The 26,575-nt window shown below is 44.4% G+C and overlaps 6 non-coding genes across 6 annotated transcripts; 4 read left to right on the top strand and 2 right to left on the bottom strand.

Moving 5' to 3' along the window:
- The first annotated feature begins 6,311 nt into the window (after positions 1-6,311).
- TRNAT-AGU (transfer RNA threonine (anticodon AGU)) lies at positions 6,312-6,385 on the top strand. The gene has a single exon. It is a non-coding gene; the product is annotated as a tRNA-Thr (tRNA).
- A 3,782-nt stretch (positions 6,386-10,167) lies between these two features.
- TRNAV-AAC (transfer RNA valine (anticodon AAC)) lies at positions 10,168-10,240 on the top strand. Its single transcript has one exon. It is a non-coding gene; the product is annotated as a tRNA-Val (tRNA).
- A 5,162-nt stretch (positions 10,241-15,402) lies between these two features.
- TRNAR-ACG (transfer RNA arginine (anticodon ACG)) lies at positions 15,403-15,475 on the top strand. Its single transcript has one exon. It is a non-coding gene; the product is annotated as a tRNA-Arg (tRNA).
- A 2,028-nt stretch (positions 15,476-17,503) lies between these two features.
- On the bottom strand, positions 17,504-17,577 carry TRNAI-AAU (transfer RNA isoleucine (anticodon AAU)). The gene has a single exon. It is a non-coding gene; the product is annotated as a tRNA-Ile (tRNA).
- Positions 17,578-20,486: 2,909 nt separating this feature from the next.
- Positions 20,487-20,559, bottom strand: TRNAF-GAA (transfer RNA phenylalanine (anticodon GAA)). Its single transcript has one exon. It is a non-coding gene; the product is annotated as a tRNA-Phe (tRNA).
- Positions 20,560-24,254: 3,695 nt separating this feature from the next.
- On the top strand, positions 24,255-24,327 carry TRNAV-AAC (transfer RNA valine (anticodon AAC)). The gene has a single exon. It is a non-coding gene; the product is annotated as a tRNA-Val (tRNA).
- Positions 24,328-26,575: the final 2,248 nt, after the last annotated feature.

The raw sequence follows: 26,575 nt of genomic DNA, 5'->3' as shown, positions 1-26,575 counted from the left end.
CGGGGAGCCCTTCTCTGGGCACCCCATCTAAAATAGATTCTCATCTAGCCTTCTCCATCACAGTACTCTATTTTATTTTCTAATTATAATACATTTAGCACTATGCAAAATTATCTTGATCCTTTATTGCAGGGATCCCCAACCCCAGGGCCATGGACTGGGATGGGTCTGTGGCCTGTTACGAACCCAACCCCACAGCAGGAGTCGAGTGGTTGGCGAGCATTATGTGTCACTGGATTCTCATAGGAGCTGGAACCCTGTGGTGAATTGTGCCTGTGAAGGATCTGGGTTGTGTGCTTCCTTAGGCAAATCTAACACCTGATGATGTGAAGTAGAAGGGTTTCGTCCAAAACCATCCCAGCTGCTTTATCGTTTTGTTCGTCTCTCCTACTAAAACGAAAGTTGCAAAAGAATAAAGACTTGCCCATTCTGTATAGCTTTGTTTCTTAGTGCCCAGTATAGTGCCTGGTCTATAGTAAATATGTCTTGAAGATTGTTCCAGATGCAGAATTGGAAAGTGTGGAGACTGAATAATAACAAGAGCCAACTTGTAAAAAAATTTACTACATGCAAGCACACTGTAAGTTCTCATTTAACACAGCAATTACATGGGAGCGGGGTAATATTGTTATTTCAATTTTACTGATCAGCACACTAACTAGTAGTTCTCAACCTCCTCAGCAGATACTAGGGGACAAGTTACAGAGCCTGAATCATTCTGGAAGAAATATGGCTTGACGGGGAAATGTGGCTGGACTGAGAGAGACAGAGTCTCCCTGTGTCACCCTGACTGGAGTGCAGTGGCGCAATCTCGGCTCACTGCAACCTCTGCCTGCCCGGTTCAAGCGATTCTCCTGCCTTGGCCTTCTGAGTAGCTGGGATTACAGGCGCACACCACCACAGCCGGCTAATTTATATATATCTATGTAGAGATGGGGTTTCACCATGTTGGTCAGGCTGGTCTCGAACTCCTGACCTTGTGATCCGCTGGCCTTGGCCTCCCAAAGTGCTGGGATTACAGGTGTTAGCCACCGTGCCCTGCCTAAAGTATTATTTGCTTTTTAAAAAAACTTTTTTTTTTTTTTTTAAAGAGAGAAGAGAATGGGGAGGAGGAAAAAGGAAGAGAGAGAGAGAGAGAGAATGGGGAGGAGGAAAAAGGAAAAGAAAGAGGGAGAGAGAATGGGAGTATTGCTTTCTTGCCCAGGCTAGAATGCAATTTAGTAATGGGTATTGAAAACCTCTTGTATACTGATAATTTTACTTAATGATGTAGTCAGGAAGGAATAAGGGAAGAAGATAACAAACAAACAGCCAACCAATATTTCATTTAAACCTATGAAATGCTATGCGATTACTGAGGAGTGATTTACTTCCAATTATATAGTCACTTTTGGAATAGGTGTGAGGTAGTAATGTATGTTTTGTGTATTTGAAGTGGAGAGTTCTATAAATGTTTATTGAGTTTACTTGTTCTGGGTCTGAGTTCAAGTCCTAAATATCCTTGTTAATTTTCTATCTCGTTGATCTATAGAATCGTTAGCTATTCTTGTTACATTGATCCTTTTACCATTATGTAATGTCCTTCTTTGCCTCTTTTGATCTTTGTTGCTTTAAAGTCTACTTTATCAGAGGCGAGAATTGCATCTCCTGCTTTTTGTTTATTTGTTTATTTTTACTCTCTGGTTGGTAAATCTTCCTCCTTCTCTTTGAGTCTTTGTGTATTGTTGCATGTAAGATGGGTCTGGATGCAGCATACCGATGGGTTTTGGCTTTTTATCCAATTAAAATATATATAAGTTTAATACTGGCGTTTGATGCTAGCTGGCTGTTTTGCCCATTAGTTGATGAAAATTTTTCATTGTATTAATGTTCTTTGCTTTTTGATATATTTTTGGAAAGGCTGATATTGGTTGTTCCTTTATATGTATAGTGCTTCTTTCAGAAGCTCTTGTAAAGCAGGGCTGGTGGTGATGAACTCTCTAAGTACTTGTTTGTTCGCAAAAGATTTAATTTTTCCTTCGCTCATAAAGCTTAGTTTGGCTGGATAGGAAATTCTGGGTTGAAAGTTCTTTTCTTTAAGGATGTTAAATATTGGTCCCCACTCTTTTCTGGCTTGTAGGGTTTCTGCTGAGAGATCTGCTGTGAGTCTGATAGATTTCCCTTTGTGGGTAACCTAACCTTTCTCTCTGGCTGCCCTTAGTATTTTCTCCTTCATTTCAACCCCAATAAATCTGGCAATTATGTGCCTTGGGGTTGGTCTTCTTGAAGAATATCTTTGTGGTGTTCTCTGTATTACCTGGAGTTGAATATTACCTTGCCTTGCTAGGTTGGGAAAGTTTTCCTGAATGATATCCTGAAGAGTATTTTCCAACTTGGATTCATTCTCTTCATCACATTCAGGTACACCTATCAAACGTAGATTAGGTCTTTTCACATAGTCCCATATTTCCTGGAGACTTTGCTCATTCCTTTTTATCCTTTTTTCTCCAATCTTGTCTTCTCGTTTCATTTCACTGAGCTGGTCCTCGACTTCTGATATCCTTTCTTCTGCTTGATCAATTCGACTGTTTAAGCTTGTGCATGCTTCGCGAAGTTCTCGTGTTGTGCTTTTCAGCTCCATCAATTCACTTATATTCCTCTCTAAATTGTCCATTCTCGTTAGCAATTCGTCAAACCTTTTTTTAAGGTTCTTAGTTTCTTTGCATTGGGTTAGAACAAGTTCTTTTAATTCACAGAAGTTTCTCATCACCCACATTTTGAAACCTGCTTCTGTTATTGGAACACACTCGTTCTCCATTAAGCCTTGTTCCCTTACTGATGAGGAATTGCGATCCCCTGTAGAGGGAGAGGCATTCTGATTTTGAGTATTCTCTGCCTTTTTAGGCTGCTTTCTTCCCTTGATTATATATTTATTCATCTGTCGTCTTTGTAATTACCGACTTTCTAACTAGGTCTCTGAGCGGACGTCCAACTTTTTGATTCCCAGCGCCGAAATCTGAGCAATCCACTGTACCGGCCAAGACAGCGGTGTTAAGGTTGATGGTGCCTTTCTGCCCAGGAATCTCTTAAATTAGAAAACTATTTTTAAAGGTATGTAACCCTGTTGACGTTTGAATAAGCATTTAGAGTATATAAAACAAAAATCTTTGTCTTTCTTATTATTGAAGTTTTGGAAAATTTTTCTTTCTCATTTTATAATTTTGTTTTCTGTTAGACCGAAATGGAGAAAACAGAATGACCCAGCATGAGTGATACAAACGGTGGGTGGTTTTTTTTTTTAAATTAATTAATTTTTATTTTATTGAGGAAGTAATCAAATAATTCAGAATTTTACTCCAACAAAATTTCCCTGGGCAGAGGACAAGAATCACAAGAGCCTCCTATTGTACCTCTGCCAATGCCAGGTGCCTGTTGCCCTTTGGCTTTGTGGGTGGGATGTGGGTATGTATGCCTTGGAGGTGGGAAAGTAATCTCCCGGTCAAAAGCAGCTTTTCTAGAGTAAGGGAAAGTCCACCAAATTCAGACTGGTTTTCTCAGCGCGAAGTTAAGAACGGAGAAAGACACACGTACAGATTGAGGTACATAAAAGTCACACCTAACACTTGACCCATACGGGGAATCGAACCTGCCACTTTAACATTATTGGCACAACGCTCTAACCAACTGAGCTAACCAGCCAGCCGACAAAAATCCCTTCCTTTCTGTATTATAAACTGCTATGAAATAGCTTGTTTTATTGAAATTTATCTTTGAATAGATAATTACATTTACTGTGTTCCCCACTTTTCCTTCACCCGGACTGGGGGTGGCGGAGCTCCACATTGATCCTGGAGGAAACCTGCTTCTTACCGGGAAACAGTTCTTCTTAATCTGCCAATTCTAATCCGAGAAGATTCCCGTCAACGTTCCCAATCAGGGCTTCCTTCCTTCCGCCCGGGGCGACCCCGAAGTTGTTCCAAGCTTGAGATCTTGGCGAGCGGATTCGGGAGCCGTCGGACCCCAGGGCCGTCGCGTGGCTGAAAGGACGCGGCTTCCGCGTCAGGGGTGCAGCTTCCTCTCTGTCGTTGGACAGGTCAGCTCTTGTCGAAGCCTTCGGGACCCGGGAGCTGCACGCTCTCCCCGCCTAGCCTCGGGGTGGTTCCTCCGTCACTGCGACCCTGAAGTCTCCGCGGCGCGTCCCAGGCCTGCGGCGCCGCGCTCGTCACCGACTTGCCGCTGCAGTTCCCGTCCCAGGACAGCTGGTGGCGCTCGAGCGCGGACTGGGGCCGCTGAGGTGGAAGGACGGAGGGAACAGCGTCTTCTAGGTATCGGACCTCGCCGGGTCCCTGCACAGAACCAGCCCCCAAAACAATAAGAGGGGGTGCGGAGCCGGATGTTTCCGGAGTAAGGCCTGGTATCTGCGGGGGAGCGAAATCCTACGATCTGAAACGGGAGGAGGAGGCGAGGCCCGGATTCGAAAACCCGGAGGAAGAAGGCGTGAAACATTTGCGCCTGCAAGGTGCGGCGCGGGCAGACGGAGCCTGATCCTCCGCTGGTAGGTGTCGACCCAGGGAGGGGCCCCTGGGCAGCTGATTCAAGATTTACTGTCTGCTTTCTGGACAAGATTCTACTTCCCTCCTCCTACCACGACTGCTTCTGTTAGTTCAGGGAATCATATTTTCAAAAGTTACTTGGCCTATGTACATTTCAAATGCCCTCCTTATGCCCTCCCCTGTATTTAGACATATATGCATGAATATATATATTTATAAATTGTGAAGTCTTACCTTGCATATGCACTACCAGTATATAACGTGTTTAATGTTTTATATTCACATCTTTGCCTTAGAAATGAGAATCGTACCCTTTGACTAGCCAAATTTGCCATTTATTTCAACACTTTGAATATGAAAAATTAGTTTATCATAAATAATAAATCATCTCTTCCTGTCTTTTAGCTCCTTTCATTAACTTTGTACTTTTTTTTTTTTTTTTTTTTGAGACAGAGTCTCGCTCTGTTGTCCAGGCTAGAGTGCAGTGGCGTGATCTCGGCTCACTGTAACCTCTGCCTCCCGGGTCAAGCGATTCTCGTGCCTCAGCCTCCGAAGTAGCTGGGATCACAAGGGCACGCCACCACGCCCAGCTAATTTTTGTATTTTTAGTAGAGACAGGGTTTCACCATGTTGACCAGGCTGGTCTTGAACCCCTAAGCTCAAGTGATCTGGCCGCCTCGGCCTCCCAAAGTACTGGGATTACAGGCCTTAAGCCACCGTGCCCAGCCTGTACATCTTTTTAATCAACTAGTAGATGTCTTTCTTTGTTTTGTTCTGTAGTGAAAATGCTGAAAGTTTGTGGCACAGATTATTATCATTATTGTTCTACTAGGACACTTGTTATGGTAAATGATCTCTGAAAGACTGGGCCACATTTAGACTTACTTTGACCTCAAGAGACCAACATAGGCATTAGTCACCGCTTTTTGTCACAGGTCAGTTCCCTAGGAAACAGACACTGAGATGGAGATTTGTGTGCAGGAGGCTTATTGGGAATGCTCTCAAAATCAGCATCTGTGAGAGGGCGAGGTGAGCAGGATTGGAAAAGCCAGAAGCTGAATTCAATACAGGTGCAACACACATCCCATCTCACAGGTGTATATAAATCTGGAACGGTCCTTCACAAATATCCTTAATTGTGGTGGGGAGGCAGGAAGGGCAGACCTATGTATTTCTCCATCAACTAGTTATTGGATTTAAGCTGCTCCAGTGGTGGGGTGTGACTTGGAGCAAGGGACTTCCCTTCCTCTGAAGGTAGATCTGAGTCGGACCCAGATGTGAGCCATCAGTAGTTAATATTCCTGTGGTTGAGGAACGAGTGCCACCACTCAGGAAGGGGGAATCTGATAGATGCACCACTTATCCTCACAGTGCTTTTCTACAACAACCGTGTGTCCAACATGTGCTAATCTTCCACGGATAACGCCTGCTTCTCCACACTAACAGAGAAGAGAACAGGTGTGGTTAAAACAAAATGCTGCTTAATAAAAAGTCAATTCATTTTTCCTTTGAGGTTCAACAAAAGTCCCTACCTGGCCACTAGAGCCTATAGTGAGTCTAGCGGTACCCATGTGGGGACAATTTTTCAAGGAGAAATAGTCGTTTAAATCCAGCCCATGTATTCATCCTTTCAAAATAAAGATCTTTTGTTTTAACTGAGACCTGAGTATCTTTTTTTGTTTTGAGGTCCTGTAGCAAACAAGTCACTGGGATTGTTGCAAATTATAGAAGTGTGAAATAGTATTCAAATAATACACAACTGAGTCTTTACTCAGCTGTGGCTCCGTGGCTTAGCTGGTTAAAGCGCCTGTCTAGTAAACAGGAGATCCTGGGTTCAAATCCCAGCGGGGCCTTGTTCTACCTATGTATGTGTTTTGTAATTTCACCTGGTGCTGCTGACAGAGACAACAACTGAACCCAGGGAATCCTGTAATAGTCAGGCCTTAAATATGCCTTGCTAGAAAACAGAGGAGCTGCATTGTAAAGGAGGAGACACGTGGAAAGTGCCAATAATTTCACAGCATTCCTAATTCATATGCTGGGATATCTTTAAGACACAAGGTTTGTATCTTAAGTCTAGGTAGCTTAGCAGAGCTGAGGTGTGAGATCAAATGATGCAGATTCAACAGCTTTAGAAATAGGTGGCTCTCTCCTGTAATCCCATCACTCCAGTTTGGGTGACAGAGAGACCCCGTCTCAAAAAAAAAAAAAAAAAAAAAAGCACACACACACACACACACAAATGAATAGGCCCCTTCAGGTATTCTTTGGATATGCTTGATTGCTGAAAATGATTTAATTGTTTTTGCAACCTTAGAACCCTCAAGACACTTAGAATAGAGGTGGCACTCAAAAACGTTTTTACAATACACCATTAATGGCTCTTCTAATTTTTTTTTTTTTTTTTTGAAACGGAGTTTTGCTCTTGTTGCCCAGACTGGAGTGCAATAATGCGATCTCTACTCACCACAACCTGCACCTCACGGGTTCAAGCGATTCTCCTGTCTCAGCCTCCCGAGTAGCTGGGATTACAGGGCCTGACACCACACCCAGCTATTTTTTTTTTTTTTAGTAGAGATGTGTTTTCTCCATGTTGGTCAGGCTGGTCTCAAACTCCTGCCCTCAGGTGATTCGCCCACCTCAGCCTCCCAAAGTTCTGGGATTACAGGAGTGAGCCACCATGCCCAGCCTTAAACTTTAAATTGATCACTGTAATAGCTATTCTTCCTCTTTGAATGATTCTGGACTTAGGATATGACCAAACTTTCTGAAAAGAAGAATCTATTATATCATCTTAAAAAAGGAATTGTTATTGACAGAACTGATAAACTATTAACAGACTAGAGGCCAGTGAAAAATGCATTTTGATACCTGAAGTCTTGAAGTTTTTTCTAGGCAGATTTGTACATAAGAGATCTGAGAAAGATGTCAAACCTTGAAGATAAGCTGTTTCTATCTTAACTGCTCTGTTTCTTTGGGTATTCTAAGACATATCAACTATATGTCAATCTTTACTCACATATACAGGTATGTATTCTTTATTCAGAGTCTCCTTCAAGGGCAAATTGCCACTCAAATGGACAGCTCCGTGTGTGTGTGTGTGTGTGCGCGCACACACACATGTTTGAGACAGAGTCTAGCTCTGTCGCTCAGGCTGCAGTGCAGTGGTGCCATCTTGGCTCACTGCAACCTCTGCCTCCTGGTTTCAAGCAGTTCTCTGCCCTAGCCTTCCAAGTAGCTGGGATTACAGGTGCCCGCCACCATGCCCCGGTAATTTCTTTTCTTTTTTTTTTCTTTTAGTAGAGACAGGGTTTCACCATCTTGGCCTGGCTGGTCTTGAACTCCTGACCTCAGGTGATCCTCCCGCCTCAGCCTCCCAAAGTGCTGGGATTACAGGCGTGAGCCACCGCGCGCACGGCCTTGTGTGCTCTTAACGTAAGCCTTGTGTTGCCTTAAGCTAGCTTGCGTTGCCTTAAACCAGCTATGTGGTTCTTTCTTCTTCATGTCCAGGTGTTAAATACTGACATTGAGCACTGAATACACTTTATTTTATTTCTTGAGACGGAGTCTCGCTCTGTCGCCAGGCTGGAGTGCAGTGGCGCGATCTTGGCTCACTGCAACTTCCGTCTCCTGGGTGCAAGTGATTCTCTTGCCTCAGCCTCCCGAGCAGCTGGGACTACAGGCACGCGCCACCACGCCTAGCTATTTTTTTTGTATTTTTAGTAGAGATGGCGTTTCATCATGTTGGCCAGGATGGTCTCGATCTCTTGACATCCTGATCCGCCTACCTCGGCCTCCCAAAGTGCTGGAGTTGCAGGCGTGAGCTACCTCGCCTGGCATTTTTGTACTGTTAGTAGAGACCGGGTTTCACCATGTTGGCCAGGCTGGTTTCAAACTCCTGACCTCAAGTAATCAGCCCGCCTCCGCTCCCAAAATACTGGGATTACAGGTGTGAGCCACTGCGCCCGAGCTGGCACTGAATAAACTTTAATGAATTGATTGAATATTCCTAAAAAGGTGAGATGTATGGCATGGCGATGACGGAAAATGTCGGGAACGAGAAGTAGTCTCGGGAGGCATTTCCATCTGGTATCCAACCAGGGAACTTTAGGCGTGTGAGTCGAACTTGTTAACTGCACTACAGAAAACGATGTCTAAATATTGTTATTCGGCAGACTCAGCGGAGGTTTTCTGGAATTCACTGTTCTTGTTATCTTCTATAGTACCTTCTTCTCTTTGTTAAGGCTGTTTAATGCTAAGGCTGTGTCCACAACTCCACACAAGCAACACATCAAACTTAGGAGTGTCCAACACTCACAGATTAAGTTCTCGGAGCCTTGTTCACACGTGAAAAAAATCTAAACCATGATCACACATGAAAAAAATCTCAAGAATCTTGCCACTATTGAGGACTGATATTTACATCTTGCCTCGATTGTGGAGTCAATCATTTTAATTTAGTAGAGACAGGGTTTCACCATGCTGGCCAGGCTAGTCTCCAACTCCTGAACCCAAGTGATCCGCCTGCCTCAGCCTCCCTAAGATTTTTTAAATCTTTGGTTTCAGCCATTTTAATATAATGTGAGCCGTTATAGTTTTCTTAATGTTTATCTTTGTTGGCATTTGTTGATGGAATTAAATTTTCGAGTTGATGACAAATTTGTCCATTGACCAGTACACCTTAATAAATTTTTTAGAAAACCAAGAAACCAAAACTCTTCGCTTGATGATATCTACGTTCCAAGAATTAAAGATTAGTCCCTAACCTCTCCAATTTCTCTCATCACATTCAGATTAAAATATATGGTCCCTTCTTTTGGAGACACCTCCTTTCTTCCCTGATTAAGCCCGTTTTTCCCCTTTAGTCTAATCTCATTCCGAGCATTGCTTCAAATCCCTGGATTTCCTCCCTACGATTACGACCACTACCAATGCAAAAGTCCCTTTCTTCGTCTAAGACCTCCGGGGGTGGGGGAAACCTGCTTTCTTTCCCCCGCCTCCGTTTTTTTTCTTTGTAGAATGTCTCTCAGAACCTGCTTTCTAACCCTCTTATCTATCAAGTCTCAGATCTGGCGTCATTTCCTCTAGGATGTCTTCCTTGATTGGCACTGGGACGGAGTTTTGCCCAGGCTGGAGTGCAATGAGGCGATCTGGGCTCGCCACAACCTTCGCCTCCCGGATTCAAACGATTCTCTTGCCTCAGCATCCCAAGTAGCACGTCCGGCTGTTTTTTTTTTTTTTTTTTTTTTTTTTTAGTAAAGACTGGGTTTCTCCATGTTGGTCAGCCGGTCTCTAACTCCCTACCTCAGATGATCAACCCGCCTCGGCCTCCCAAAGTGCTAACATTACAGACACGACCCACTGCTGCCAGCGTCCAGTTTTTTGGTCTATTGTGAACAGGCTGCTCTAAACACTCTGGACAATATAGTAGATACCTTTGGTTAATGCATTTTTGCTTGTATCTGTCATCAGTACGTGATATTGGTGTTCAATAAATGGGAAAAGTGAGGGGAAAGACCAATACTACAACTGGAAATTTTTCTACAAAGGAAAGGAAAATCCAAAATCTCTAAACTTAAGCGCATCAGGGATTATATACTTCTATATTTGAAAGGAGGTGCCCCACTAATCAGAGGTTTCCGTAGTGTAGTGGTTATCACGTTCGCCTAACACGCGAAAGGTCCCCGGTTCGAAACCGGGCGGAAACATGTGTGGGTATCTCGTTTTTTGTTGCTGCTTGGTTTCTATTCCCTCTTACAGAAAAACCCGTTTGCGGTTCCGGACTTTAAAAATACACAATTCTGAGTTCAAGTTGTGGTCGAGCAGTCTGAAATGAAAGATTTCGGACGCCACTGGCACTGAATCCTGTTTTACCCCACCACCCCTCGCCCCAGTAAGTTTCCGTTTCCTTTCCTTCCTCTTCTGGGCTTCAGAACCCCAGGAGGTGTCAATCCCAGGAGACTCCCGGCCCAGGAGTCTGTCTACGCCTCTCAGGTGAGATTGGCTTCCTTGGAATCCTGAGAACTTAATTTCAGGGTTTTCCACAATTCAAAATTCCTCAGCGGCCACCACCGAGTGTCAGTGAACGGATATCAGACGTCTCCGGCAATTATTAGTAGTAGTGCTATCTGTACTGTTAGTGCGACACAGTATTTCTAAAACTCATCAAGTGTGGACGAGGAGAAGAGTTGTGAGGAGAGAAGGGTAAAGAAGATATTCCCGGACAGCCTTGGTGGCTCACGCCTGTAATCCAAGCACTTTGGGAGGCCGAGGCGGGTGGACCACGAGGTCAGGTGTTCAAGACCAGCCTGGCTGGTCTCTATTAAAAATACTAGCCGGGCGTGGTGGCAGGCGCCTGTAATCCCAGCTACTGGGAAGGCTGAGGCAGGGCATTGCTTAACTCGGGAGGCGGAGATTGCAGTGAGCAATCTCCAGCCTGGGCGACAGAGAGAGACACTGTCTAAAAGAAAAAGAAAAAAAAAAAGATAAATCTGTTTTGGACTACGAGACTCTTGGATTTTCGCTACGGCCTTTCCCCACCACGTTTCAACCACCCGAGAAGATCCTCTGGGACTCCATTCTCAGCGGGGCTTGACCTTAGACATTTCAATTCCAGTGTGTTCCTCCCAGTGGGAATTGGGTGCGCGACTTCGTGCGCCCTGAGCGGATTCCCGGCCTCGCTCCCTGCCAGGAACCTTCTCTACAAATGCGACTTTCTCCCAGGACTCAGCAAGGAGCGTTCAGCTCGGTTTGAAGTGAGTTCCCAGCAGGAGGAAACCATTCTGAGTGAAGGGAGGGAACCGGACCATTTTTGGAATCAGCTTAGTGTTTACGCCGTTTGCGGGATTTCTCGGAAATAAGAAAGAAAAAGAGGAAAGGGTTAAAAGTTTAGCAACTTTGTGTTTCGTGGTCTATTTTGGTAAAAAATCGCGAACTTCAGGACAGTTTTTCTTCTGGGATAGACATACACTAGGAGGGCGTTTCCATTTTCCTAACCTACATTCAGAGAGATTATTTCCTCATTTTGTCTCCTAGTGGAAAACTCAGTTAACACCCTTGCCTGCAGTAAGTGACTACTCGCGAGTGGATCGCCAACCCCTACAACCAGTGCACTAAGAGAACTCTCATGATCCTTCTGATACATGGATTCTTTCAAATTTATTGGAGGAAATTTAACTGACTTTCTTAGAAGTTAACTCACACCAGATCTGATTCTGGTTATTTTTTGAAACGAAGTTTCACTCTTGTTGCCCATGCTGGGGTGCAATGGCACATTCTCGGCTCATTGCATCCTCAGTCTCTTGGGTTCAAGCGATTTTCCTGCCTCAGCCTCCCAAGTAGCTGGGATTACACTCATGTGCCACCACGCCCGACTAATTTTGTTTATTTAGTAGAGACTGGGTTTCTCCATGTTAGTCAGGCTGGTCTCGAACTCTTGACCTCAGGTGATCCAAACGCCTCGGCCTTCCAAAGTACAGGGATAACAGGCGCTAGCCACCGCGCCCAGGCCTCAGATTTTGGTTATTTTGACAAGATAAAGGAAAGAGGAGGCAGAAACTAACATTTTAAGAATCTGGACCAGATTTCAAGAATCTGGCCCATCTAGACCATCCAAACCCGTCTCTATTAAAAATACAAAAAATCAGCGGGGCATGGTGGCACGTGCCTGTAGTCCCAGCTACTCGGAAGGCTGAGGCAGAAGAATCGCTTGAACCCGAGAGTCGGAGGTTGCAGTGAGCCGAGATCGCACCATTGCACTTCAGCCCGGGCGAAAATAGCGAAACTCCGTATCAACAACAACAACAACAACAACAACAACAAACTAAAACAAAAAACCAAAAAGCTCTGACATATACTACACACATTTTAGAGGTGTTATCTTCTATATCTTCTATAACACTCATTACATATAACTTGCTGAAATTCCGTGCGTTTCTGACTCTTAAATGCCTCTTCATCTGCAAGTCGTGGTTTGCTGTCTCCTGAGGTGTATGCTGGATACTCGGTCAACTCCACGAATCAGTCCCTCTCTCACCGGTGGACTTCGCACCTCAGGTTTCCTCCAGCTGAAAAGCTTTGTGCTTGGCTTTCTCTAGTTATCCTTAGCTCCTGGTTGGACTCAGGGAAACTATTTTTTCTTTTCTTTCTTTCTTTCTTTTTTTTTTTTTTTTGAAGACGGAGTCTTGCTCTGTCGCCCACCTACTAGAACGGCCAAACTCCAGAACACTGACAGCCCCAATGCTGATGAGGATATGGAGCAACAGGAACTCTCATTTATGCTGGTGGGAATGCAAAACAGTACCGCTACTTTGGAAGACAGTTTGGTGGTTTCTTACAACACTAGACATATTTTTACCATATGACCCAGCAATCACACTCCTTGGCATCTATCCAAAGGAGCTGAAAACATGTCTACGTGAATTTAAAGTGACATCTGTCAACTGATTGTATGTTTTTCTTTCACCATGTTTAGCGGCCCCGGTTGTGGCTTTGCTAAAGGAGTAAAGAGTGGGAGAGGCAGGGAAAATGAGAGTGTATCAGGAGCGTGACTCCAGTGTGTTCTGCATATGGAGAGAAGAAAAGACAGGAACAGGGAGCGGACAATTGAGTCTCTGGGGATTGGTTCCAGCAACAAGAGCGGCGACTGAGCACCAAACAAGTTTCTGATGTATCGAAAGTCAGAGAATCAGTAAAGTTTAAGACACTATCATGTCTCCCAGGAGCTCTTTGTTGAAAGGGACAAATAAGTATACAAAGCTTGGTAAACACAAACATGGCGGCATTAACCTGCTGTGGGAACCCGAGAGAGTCAAAGAGCCTAACACAACTTTGTATGAATAAAAGCGTCTTCTTAAAGCTGTGATGGCCGAGTGGTTAAGGCGTTTGATTCGATAATCCAATGGGGATTTCCCCGCGCAGGTTCAAATCTCAGCGTTGCTGGTTGAATTTCCAGTTTGGTACTTTCAGCATTTCCCGCAGAGGTTAGCTTTCATTAGGATGGAAAGTTGTGAGTTCTAATGTTGAGGCTTTTACAGCGCCCTTGTGGAAATGCACATCAAGAAACATGTATTTGAAAGCCAGGCGCGATGGCTCACGCCTGTAATCCAAGCACTTGTGGGAGGCCGAAGCGGATCATTTGAGGTTAGGAATTGGAGACCAACACAGTGAAACCCCGTTTCTACTAAAAACGAAAAAAATATATATATATATAGCCGAGCGTAGTGGCACATGCCTGTAGTCCCAGCTAATCGGGAGCCCGAGGCAGGAAAATCGCTTGCCTGGGAGGCAGAGTTTGCAGTGATCAGAGATCGCGCCACTGCATTCCAGCCTGGGCGATAGAGTGAGACTCTGTCTCAAAGAAAAAGAAAATATTGGTTGTCTTACATCTTACATCTAATCAAAATGGCAAAGACCAGACAGATGCAACACGGAGAATAAGAGGAATACAATTTCACTTTTAGATTAATGGTATGACAGCTTTCTTAAAGCATTCTCACCTGAGGTCGGAGTTCAAGACCAGCCTGACCAACATGGTTGAAACCCTGTGTTTATATATATATATATGTATGCTTTTACACACACACACACGTGTGTGTGTGTGTAAAAGCATTCTCAGGCGCCAAGCTTTATTTAGTATTTGTCCTGATCTCACAGCTGCTGGAAGCCAAAACATTTAGGATGACAATATGCATCAGTTGCTCTTCAAAGCGTTTTGTATAAATGAGGAGATAGAGGCACAAAGAGGCTACATTTTGGCTTCTGACCTCCTCCTCCTCCTCTTCGTTCTCCTCCTCTTCTTCTTTTGAGACGGAGTTTCGCTCTTGTTGCCCAGGCTGGAGTGCAATGGCGAGATCTTGGCTCACTGCAACCTCTGCCTCCCAGGTTCAAGCGATTCTCCTGCCTGAGTCTCCCAAGTAGCTGGAATTACAGGCATGCACCACCACGCCCAGCTAATTTTTGTATTTTTAGTAGAGACGGGGTTTCACCATGTTGGCCAGGCTAGTCTTGAACTCTTGACCTTGTGATTCACCCGCGTCGGCCTCCCAAAGTGCTGGGATTACAGGCGTGAGCCACCGCGCCTTGCATGACCTCCTTCTTAAACCCTTATGAAACTTCGTCTCCTTATAAGCAAGTCTTCATTTTCCACGAGTTTGCCTACTTTCAACAGCTTTGTAAGTAAAGTTCCTAGTTTCTAAGTTTCTATGTCAAATGTGATTCTTAAAAACGTGTACTTTCCTGAATTCTTGACTTCTTGTTAAATTTGAGTGTCCTTAACTGCTACTTTGAGTTATAATACCATTTTACAATAAATTTATCCAAAGTGAGTGGGTACTTGTTTTTTCCTTTTGTACAAGAGGGGAAAACTATGACTAATGCCTCCAGAAATGTATAACAAGCTCTTTATTTTTTTGCAATATGGAAATTTAAAATAATAAAGATTGCTCATTACTGATCCACATACATCATTAGTGCCCAATGTAGGTATATAAAAAATGAAATTCAGGTAACAGCAGCTGATTGGCCTGAACAATAAGTAACAGAAAGCTCAAAAGTAGGCACACGCAGCAAAGAGAAGGTAGAAACAGCAACTGTGTTTGAAGGAAACACAGTGCTTTGAAGGAAAGACATTCATCTTAGCACAAATATAATGTTTCCAAGATGAAAACTGCTCATTAGTTTCAATAATGACACTTTATGTGAATGTCTGTTATGCAAACAAACCACAAAAGAAAACATGCATTCCTAGAATTCGAGTGGTTTAGGGTTTTAATTCCTACCTAAATAAAGAACAATGATCTTTTTCTGGCCCCAGTAATACAATACAGCATAGTTATGAAATCAGTAATATTTAGAGCAATCACACAGGCACGGGCCAGTGGCGCAATGGATAACGCGTCTGACTACGGATCAGAAGATTCTAGGTTCGACTCCTGGCTGGCTCGGTGGTGCTTGCCTTTTTTCCTTCTTGAAAGCCATATTGACAATCCTGTAAATGTACTTTTCCACAGTGGGGCTGTCATTCGAATGTGGAAGGGACAAGCGTTAAAGGAGCCAAATCTACAATATTTTATTTCTACTTTTCGTCTTTTTCAACGTGAGAAAGGAGCTGGTTGAAAAAGACTATTAGAAAGAAGCCTTTAAAATCAAAGAAGCTTAAAAAAAAATTTTTTTTTCCCCACGTGAATCTTCTTCATTAGTATTTTTTTTCCTCACTCCTGGCGTCTCTGAGGCACACACAGCTCTTTCCCTGGGCATGACTACTGTCAAAAAGAAAGGGGATATCTAAAGAAACGTTGAATCAATAAAGGCAGGGCTGTGGGGATGCGGGATGCAAGCTACCCTTTTCCTCAGTTGGGCTCCTATACAGAGCTCAACCCTGAAGTCCACCGACCCAACTCAGCCTCAACATCGCCCGTCTACCCCAGCTCCCATCCCCCACCCGCGCCACGGGCCGCTTCCCCTCCTCCCAGAGGAAGAAGGTGGAAGCTTTGGGGCGGTGTCTGAGCAGACTGACCTCCTTTCTCAGCGACGAGTAAGATGGTGGAGGAGAGAGAGGCTGGGAGGCAACCACAGTCCAGCGGGGGAACGTTCCTCAAACTAAACCAGAATGTCATCTTACTATGTGGCTCGATATTTGAATATACAGCTTGGATCTTCGCTCTGCTTGTCAGGTGAGTTTACTAAGTCCGGGGCGCTGCGGGTGAACGAACGAAACCACAGACCTGGTAGTCCAGGTGTGCTGGGCTGCGGACAGGTTCTACGGAGAACGGGCAATTCTTAAAACACCGCATTCACTTCCATGCTCTTTAAGTTAAAGGGGAGGAGAGATTTTCCGTGAAAGCTGTGGCAGCCTCACGTGGAGTGGGCATTTCTTTGCCTTGGAAACTGCCTGGGATCAGAAAAAAAGAATGAAGCACAGTTGTTACGGGGAACAAAACCTTTCACCTTGCTGCTGTTAGTACCACACTCACCAAATCACTGGCCACGCTGAGCCTGCTTCCCTTTCCCTGCTGAAACGCGTTTAAAGCGTCAAGATAATATCGCCTCCTTTTGAATGTTGAGAATGAAAAAAGTATATATTGCCTCCTAACATTTCACTGAAAACTAGGCAGGCAAATGTCATCTCTCTCCTTAACTCCCCATTCCCTTAGACACACCCACCTAGCTGCCACGCCACTCCTACCCGGTTTTCTTCAGTGCATCCTTCCTAGTGCTTGTATCTTTCGTTGTTGTTCTTGTTTTTTGTTTGTTTTGAGACGGAGTTTCACTCTTGTTGCCCAGGCTGGAGTGTAATGGCGCCATCTCAGCTCACTGCTACCTCCGCCTCCCGGGTTCCAGCGATTCTCCTGCCTCAGCCTGCGGAGTAGCTGGGATTACAGGCACCCGCCTGGCTAATTTTGTATTTTCAGTAGAGACGGGGTTTCTCCATGTTGGTCAGGCTGGTCTCTAAGTCCCGACCTCAGGTGATCAGCCCGCCTCGGCCTCCCAAAGTGTTGAGATTACAGGCGTGAGCCGCCGCGCCCGGCAGTATTTGTTTGTTGTTATTGTTTGTTTATTTTGAGACAGAGTCTTGCTCTGTTGCCCAGGCTAGAGTGCAGTGGCATGATCTCGGCTCGCTGCAACCTCCGCCGATTCAACCGATTATTCTGCCTCCCTTTCCAGAGTATGTGGGATTACAGGTATGCGCCACCAGACCCGGTTAATTTTTGTATTTTTAGTAGACACTGGGTTTCACCGTGCTGGTCAGGCTGGTCTCCAACTTCTGACCTCAGATGATCCTCCCACCTCCCAAAGTGCTGGAATTACAGGCTTTCGCCACTGTGCCCGGCCTGTTCTTTTTATTTTTTACAACAAAGGGAGACAAAAGTGAACAGCCTCCTCGCTTCTTGCCTTAATTTTCGATTCAAAGCAGCAGTGACTTAAAATGAACCTCCTATTCGGGAAAGTGAAGGCCCAACCCTTTTACCCCGTGGCCCGTACGGGGATCGAACCCGCGACCTTGGCGTTATTAGCACCACGCTCTAACCAACTGAGCTAACTGGCCACACGACGACAACTCATTTTTAAAGGAAAACATATATAAATTCATTGACATTTTTGTTTTTCTAAATAAAACAGAACTTCTCTTTTCCTTCTTACCCCCTTCAACAGAGACATTTATGAGTATATTCACCGATTTTAACAAGAAAGTCCAAACTATTTTAACTCTGATCCAGACTAGAAAATCCACCGAGAAATTTTTGACAGAGGATGTGGAATAGGATTTTCAATGGTGAGTGAAGAGAATCTCCTCTTTTTATTTAATTTTTGTTGTTGTTAGACAACTACATATATTTGAACGTCACTGCTCCTTGAAGAGCAGGGCTAACGCGAAGGCAGTATGAGAGTCAGCAGCCTTCTCTTTTTAGAGGCGTGTCGGTGTACTGGATCGCAAGCTGCAAACTTCTCTTTAGTGACTTGTAACTTAAGGACCTATTGTTTTCAACGCCGCCGAAAGGAAGGCGAATTGGGCCGAGGGAAGGAGCCGCGCCTTCTCAGTGTCTCTGGAGTCACAAACATAAGCACTGACGTCATCGGCGAAGATATCCAGGGGTGGAAACTGAGGTAGCCCAACAGTACCGGAATCACACAGTAAATCTGCTATGTTTTTTGAGGGTGGTAGAAAAGGACTTCAGAGGTTTGCGGAAGGGCAAGATTGTCGTGGCACCCCGCTAAGTATTAAGTCTCATTTATCAGCACTTGCTGTGTGTCTCTGGGGAACTGAAGGATTTCGGTCCGGGTTGAAGAGGCCAGAATAGGTTAGATGTGCTCTGTCATCCTTGGTCAGGCTAGTGGTTTTATCACCTGGAGACAAGTTGAAGACATCTCAGCGTCAGGAACTCTCTTTTTACATAAGCCTGGGGTTTCCTTTGTGTTTTGGGAACTTTCAAGCTCGCTGACGCCTAAAAAACTTTCAACGAATATATTAACAGTTAAATGAATCGGCAAGTAACGATTTTGTTGATTCTAAAACTGACGCTGGCGCGAGGAAAAAGTGTTGGAATTCTAGTGTTACTCTGAAGATACTCCATGACGGACGGAGTCTCGCTGTGTCGCCCAGGCTGGAGGGCAGCGGCGCCACCTCGCCTCGCTGCGGCCTCCGCCTCCCGGGACCGCCAGGTGCTTCCATGTTTTATTCCCCTCGTCTTCAAGAGCTCTTATCCTGGTTGTCAAGAACTGAGGATTCTGCTTGCTGAAAAATCACACGGAAGGTAACTCTCTGCTACGGTTCCTGCAGTCACACATCCTCTTCACCCGTCTCGGAGAATTTCGTTCTGGCTTTTGAGGACCCGTCTTGCACATTCCGACGGGTGTTTACAGACCTCCGACGTTCACATAGAAAGCCACAGCCAGGGAATGAATTTGTTATATATGACGTCAACGCCGGAAGGATGGCCCTTTTTTCCTCCTTCGGACAGATGGGGCTAATCTAACGTTCCTGTTCTCCGTCCCGAGCCTTGTGGGCAGGCAGAGCTCTACGCTGTCCCGGCTCTGACAGCACAACCTGAGCACTCGCTCTTTCTTTTGTAACCAAAACCAAATACTACTGGAGAAAATCTGCACCTGGGACTAGAGGAATCACATTTTTTGCTGGTAACACCTAAGATTTAAATCTGTTCTCCTCACCCCACCCCACCTTCAATTGTGTTTCCCGGTACAGTCAAGGTCCCAAAACCGTTTTATTCTTTACCTTCCTTTAAATGAAATATTACGTGTTAACATTACCAGCAGTAATTCCAGACAAAAGGTTCAGTACAAGGTTTTCTGTCCTTCCTTAGCCGTACACATGGTGTAAAATGATGATCGAATCTCCCTTGATCTTAGATCCTAACTGTCCCTATATCCTCCTCAGAGACAACTGAATTTCTCACTTTATCTTCCCTAAAATAATCTATGCATAACCAAGCATGCCATTAATATATTCACCTATATTATCGGCGATACACAGCAGATCATTTGCCACGAGTGTGTTGTAAGATAATTTCTTTTCTTTTTTCTTTCTTTCTTTTTTTTTTTTTTTTTTTTTTTTTGAGACGGAGTCTTGCTCTGCCCAGGCTGGAGGGCAATAGCATGATCTCGGCTCACTTCTGCCTCCGCCTCCCAGATTCAAGCGATTCTCCTGCCTCAGCCTTCCAAATAGCTGACATTACAGGTGCGCACCACCGGGCCAGGCTAATTTTTGTATTTTTAGTAGAGACGGAGTTTCACCATGTTGTCCAGGCTGGTATCGAACTCCTGACCTCAGGTGATCCACCCGCCTCAGCCTCCCAAAGTGCTAGGATTACAGGCATAAGCCACAGCTCCCGGCCTTGTAAGATAATTTCAAAATATTTATGTTATATTCCAGTTTAGGTTATTTTAATTATGTAACACTGCCTCAGGAAAAATACTGAGTCAATACTAACAACATATTTTTTAAATCGAAGACTGCCTCAGGAAAAACACTGAATCAATGCCTGTAAACCCAGCTACTCAGGAGGCTGAGGTAGGAGAATTCCTTGAACCTGGGAGGTGGAGGTTGCAGTGAGCTGAGATTGTGCCACTGCACTCCAGCCTGGATGAAAGACCAAGACACTGTCTCCAAAAAAATGTGCTTATGCCCTGATTCTTGCGTATTTAATAACATGTAAGTGCACACTGAACGAGGTAGTGAATAAACTTGCTTTCTTCCCCTCAAAGAATTACCGAAATCTGTGGAGGAGTACACGTTTATGGGCATGGAACTGCGTTTTGTGAAGTGACTTACAAGAGCCTTTTTCATGATAAGGGCAAATGCATTGTATCCCCTTGCCATATAAATGTCACTATGTATTTACATATTAGTAGATGGTTTCGTTTGAGGCCAGTTCACAGTTAACACGGCCAGGTGTTAATTTAGCAAGGTCGACATGTACAAAAGAGTCCCAAAACCTGTGCCGAAACCCGGGATTGAACCAGGGACCTTTAGATCTTCAGTCTAACGCTCTCCCAACTGAGCTATTTCGGCCACCTTTTGTCATCATTTTTTTTATAAGTTCCTTTCAATCACCCTTCACGAATACCCTCCTAGTTTTCTTTCTGGGTGCTGCATTTCAGAGAAAGTAAAACAAATATGGTTCCTTAGAATATTAATTGGATAGGCATAGGGATTTGGTGATTCCAAACTTCCTGCTGAAATGGGATGCTTCCTAGAATTGAAGACACCACCATCTGGGATAATTTCTAATTTGGCACTCAAATCTTTTGTTCTTTCAGTTCTATTCTATTAGAGTTCTATAAATTACATAAACTACATACAGCTTAAATGTACAGCTTGATAAATTTTACAGATTTATATTCCTGTTTAGAAAACAAAATCAGCTTTCTCATGCCCCCTCTCATTTTGCACCCCTCCAAAGTTAACCACTGTTCTGAATGCTTTCATCACATGTAGCCATGAAAAACAAAACAAAAAACTTTATATACATTGACTCAAATAGAATCTGCTTCTTTAAAAAATCTGAAAGAGGCTTTGAAAGCTCACATAAATGATGAAGTATTAGTATTTTTTTTTTTTTTTTTTTTTTTTTTTTTTTTTTTTTTGAGACAGAGTCTTGCTCTTGTTGCCCAGGCTGGAGTGTAATGGTGCGATCTCGGCTCACCACAACATCTGCCTCCTGGGTTCAGGGGATTCTCCTGCCTCAGCCTCCTGAGTGATATTGCACCACTGTACTCCAGCTTGGGCTACAGAGTGAGACTCTGTCTCAAAAACATACAAACAAATAATATTGATACAGTATCGAGACTAGCTAAAGTTCATAGTTTACATTAAGGTTTACTCTTTGTATTATACAAATCTATGCATTTTGATCAACACGTAACGTCATGTATTCACCACTGCAGCATCATCCAGAATAGTCTGGCGGTCCTGCAGACTTCATCTGTAGTCCCAGCCTGTGTTCCACCTATTTGTATCTCCCCTTCTCCAACCCCTTGGCAACCACTGATCTTTCTTACTATCTCTATAACCTTTTCCTGAATATAAACTAGCTGTAAGTTTACAGTATTTAGCCTTTTCAGACTGTCTTCTTTCATTTAACGATATGCATGTAAAGTTCCTCTACGTCTTTTAGTGACTTTATGGCTGACTTCCTTTTGTCACTGAACAATATTTCATTGTATAGGTATACCACAGTTTGTTCATCTATTCATCTATTGAAGGACATCTTGGTTGCTTCCAAGTTTTGAAAAATTATGAATAAAGTTGTTACTAACACTCATGTGCAGGTTTTTTGTGGACTTAAGCTTTTTAATTCTTTGGGTAAACATTAAGGAGTGCAATTGCTGAATTTTGTGGTAAAAGTGTGTTTAGCTTTTTAAGAAACTGCCAAATTGCCTTTCAAACAGTTAGTACCATTTTGCATTTCCACGAGCAGTGAATGAGGGTTGCTGTTGCCCCACACCCTCACCAGCACTTGACGTTGGCAGTGTTCTGGATTTTGGCCGTTTTAATAGGTATGTTGTGTTATTTCATTTTTTAAAATTTGAATTTCCCTGAACATGTACTATGGAGCATCTTTTCATATGCATATTAGTCATCTGTATATCTTCTTTGGTGAAGCGACTGTTAAGGTCTTCGGCCATTTTTTCATGGGGTTGTTTATGTTCTTACTGATGAGTTTTAAGAACTCCTTGTGTGTTTTGAATAACAGTACTTTTTGCATGTATTTTCTCCCAGTGTGGCTTGTCTTTTCACTGTCTTGATGTTATGGTGTTTTTGATCACTAGCACCTATTTTTGGCTCTTTCTTAGAATTTCCGTCTCTCCACTGACATTGCTCATGTGTTCTTACATGCTGCCATCTTATTCTCAGCATCTTAATCACTTGTTTGGAATTCCTGGTCTGAGAATTCCAACGTCCCTGTCATATCTAAGTCTGGTTCTGATGCTTGCTCTGTCTCTTTAAACTGTGTATTTTGCCTATTATTGTGCCTTGTTACTTTTTTCTTGATAGCAGGACATGCTATACTGGGTCAAGTGAGCTGCGATGAGCAGGCCTTTAGTAATGTGGTGGCAAGGTGTGGGGGAGACAGCATTCTGCAGTCCCACAAGTGGGGCTCAGTCTGTTAGTGATGCTGTGTCTCTGGACTGTGAACTTTGAACACGCTTCCTCGGTTTCCCCCACTTTAGGTGGGACTGGGTGTCTACAGTGAGCTGGAATTGGATATTTCCCTTCTCACACATCTATCGGGCTCTTGATAAAACCCCAGCAGGTTAGGCTGAGGTTAAATAGTTTCTCCTGAGGGCAGACCTTGTTAAGAAGAACAAAATGCTCTTGTCTATTGCAATCTGCTTCTTGCTCACTGCTACCAGAAGCAGAGGGAATTTTTCTCCCTCATTGTGAGAACCTGATTGAGCTCCTGAGATAAAATTCACAAATTTGTAGCTGGAGACTTTTCCCTAAGATTTTTCCACAGAAAGCCTTGAATGGTGTCTTAGTTACAGCTCAGGTGTCCCTGCTCCAGCATGGATTCACAAGGAGGATTTTGCTCTGTGGGTTCCTGCTGTGCTAAGCTGTGGTTCTCTGTATTTGCCTTTCTGTCTCTCCGATTTTGGGGTCAGTGGTTTGCCCTGTGACCTCACAGGAGTAAGGAAAACCTGCAGCCATGAGTATGGATTTTCCTGTTTTTGGTTCCATCATGGTTGCGTTGTTGCTGTTTTTCTTTTCACTGTTTAGTACCTGTGAATCATCAGGTTTTCTTAACTTTTAATTTTGAAATTATTATAGATTAACAAGGAGTTACAAAGAAAGTAGACAACTCCAGTGACAATGCAGACAACTTTTCAAAGAACAAACTTCTGGTTTTATTGAATTGTCTGTATTGTTTTCAGCCTGCCTTTTCTGATGGCCTGCCTTCTATGACAGCCTGCCCTATGGATTTAGCACTTTCTAACCAGTACCAAGTCCATAAGCCTATTAATTCTTCATTAATCAGTCTCTTCCTGTGCATCTCTCTCCCAATCTCTCCCTCTCTCTCTTCCACTGCCTGAATCTTACACACACACACACACACACACACACACACTCCTTGATGAGTCCACACAAAATGAACACACCTGGGAAACCAGAGAGCATTTCCAGTTCCTTTTCAGTTACTACCCACTCTCCCCAGAGGGAAGCACTATTGTGACTTCTGGCTGCACAGGGGAATCCTTTTTTTCTTTCTTTTTTTTTTTTTTGAGACGAAGTCTCACTCTTGTCCTCCAGGCTGGAGTGCAATGGTGTGATCTCAGCTCACTGCAACCTCTGCCTCCCAGATTCAAGCGATTCTCCTGCCTCAGCCTCCCGGTAGCTGGGATTACAGGCACCTGCCGCTATGCCCGGCTAATATTCATATTTTTAGCAGAGACGGGAGTTTCACATCTTGGCCAGGCTGGTCTCGAACTCTTGACCTCATGTGATCCTCCCACTTCAGCCTGGCAACCAGGGGAATCTTATCTGCTTTATAATTTAAATCAGTAGAGCCACAGAGGACTTCCTTTTCTGTCTAGTTTATTCTAATCAACATCTCTGTGAGATTCATCCACATAGTTGTAGATTGTTCATTCTTGTTGCAATAGATTATTTGATGTGAATTCATTCATGCATTTGCTGATGGGCACTTGGGAAGATGGACTGTCTTGCTCTGGGTGCCTCAATTCTAGCCCCACATGGACAGGGGTGTTTCCGTAGTGTAGTGGTTATCACATTCGCCTAACACGCGAAAGATCCCTGGTTCGAAACCAGGTGGAAACAAGTGTTCAGTGTTTTTCTTACATTTTGTTTCTGAGAGTCTCCGTTCGAACCAGATGGAATCTTTGTATACGGTCAAGCACCTAAATCAAAGGATCTCATATCCTCCTTTTTTATTTGAGCCACCTCAGGAACATGTATGCTCCTTTCTTTGTCCTGAGCCACAGTGAAGTCCACATTGCCCCATCTTCCCGAGCCCCAGCATGTCGCTGTCCCAGCCCCCTCCCCTATGCTCTGCATGGCCTGTATGTTCTAGGGCCCTACGGTGTCAACTCCAGCAGGCTCTTGTGGTGCAGGACCCCATCTATACTGTGCAGGTGAGATTGGCTTCCTTGAAATCTCCAGAGCCACTTGTGAGGGTTCTTGGCAAAGCGATTTTCCTCATGCATTTCTAAAAATAAACAATGCTTAGGACACAGGCCCATGAGAAAAAGAAACAGGGCTGCACTTTGAGGCAAGTGAAGAATTCATATTCTATTGTCTGCCCTTTACCCCTAAGTGCAGAGAGAAGTTTTCACAAAATAGGTAAATGGCAATTTCGTGTGGATACTTATAATCTGTCAAGTGTTTAAAAAAAAAAAAAAAAAAAAAAGGGGTCGGGCGCGGTGGCTCAAGCCTGCAATCCCAGCACTTTGGGAGGCCGAGGCGGGTGGATCACGAGGTCAAGAGATCGAGACCATCCTGGTCAACATGGTGAAACCCCGTCTCTACTAATACAAAAAATTAGCTGGGCATGGTGGCGCGTGCCTGTAATCCCAGCTACTCAGGAGGCTGAGGCAGGAGAATTGCCTGAACCCAGGAGGCGGAGGTTGCGGTGAGCCGAGATCGCGCCATTGCACTCCAGCCTGGGTAACAAGAGCGAAACTCCGTCTCAAAAAAAAAAAAAAAGAAAAAAGAAAAAAAAAAAAAAAAAAGGCTGGGCGGATTACTTGAGCTCAGGAGTTTGAGACCAGTCTGGCCAACATGGCAAAACCCCTTCTCTACAAAAATACAAAAATTAGCTGGGCATGGTGGCACACATCTGTACTCCCAGCTACTTGGGAGGCTGAGGCACAATAGTTACTTGAACCTGGGAGGAGGAGGTTGCAGTGAGCCAAGGCTGTGCCACTGCACTCCAGTGTGTGTAGGGCTAAGGGCCCCACAGGGTTGTGGGGTGTCCCTTATGCTGTGCTGAGGTGCAGGATCCGAGAGATAAAGAGACAGGACACAGAAGTAGAAGGAAAATGCAGCTGGGCTCGGGGGGCCACACCACCTATAAGTGGAGTCAGGCGAGGCCCTGAATGTCCAGAAGCGTCTGTATTTATCGGGTATAGGTTAGGGGGCAGGGTAGTGAGTGAAGTCATCTTTAAGGATAGTGATAGGGTCCTGAGCAATAAAACAAGGGGTCCACCCCCATTCGGTCACCTAGGTTGGGAGATGGACAGTGTGTAGCAAGGGGTCCATTCCCATTAGGTCATTGAGGCAAGGAAGTGGGCCGTGTGCAGTAAGGGGTCCACCCCCATTAGGTCACCGAGGCATGGAGGTGGGCCACGCCCAGTAAAGAGGGTGCAGTGTGCAATACCTCTATCTATGAGCATGCTACTCCTAATAATATCTATAGGAGGATGCTTAAGTCACACAGCAGTGACAGAACTGTCAGGATCTACCCCCACCAGCTGGCAGCTCCCAGTGAGTTCTATAGGAAGCTGCTTTTCGAGCAGCACAGTAATGAGAGCTGATAAAGTTCACAGTCACCAAGGTGCGATTATCCGGAGGGGTTTGAGCCTTTGGATGCTTGGATGCTTGAGGGATTGCCAGTCTGAGGGCAGCCTTCCGCAAGAACTGGAGCAAGGTCCTACAACTCCTTTATCAGGAGGAGTGGCTCTTGCCCCAAGCCTGCCATACAGCGGGTATCTTCATGATACTGAACGCTGCCGCCTGGGCCATGGATTCTTGTCCTGGTATAACCGTTTTCTGCTTTGGGGGGCCAACTAGGTTTTCTTTGCCGCCACCCTCAGTGAACAATATGATATATCACACATGTCAGAATTTGCTCTCAACAAACTAGAGTCCTGACAGGCCCCTGGAGGTGAGGTTGAGAGTGTGACCCATGAGGAAGTGCACTGTGCTTGAAAAGAACTGTTTGAGTTGTCTAACTTACATAAACAGAAATCTGGAGAACAGGCATGGGAATGGATTCTAAGAGTATGGGATGATGAGGGAAAGAACATAGAGTTGGATCAGGCCGAATTTATTGATTTGGGCTCACTAA

This window comes from Aotus nancymaae, unplaced genomic scaffold (assembly GCF_030222135.1).
Source record: "Aotus nancymaae isolate 86718 unplaced genomic scaffold, 86718_ANA_hifiasm-v0.15.2.pri h1tg000051l, whole genome shotgun sequence".
Lineage (NCBI taxonomy): Eukaryota > Metazoa > Chordata > Mammalia > Primates > Aotidae > Aotus > Aotus nancymaae.
This window is presented reverse-complemented; position numbering and strand designations above follow the sequence as displayed.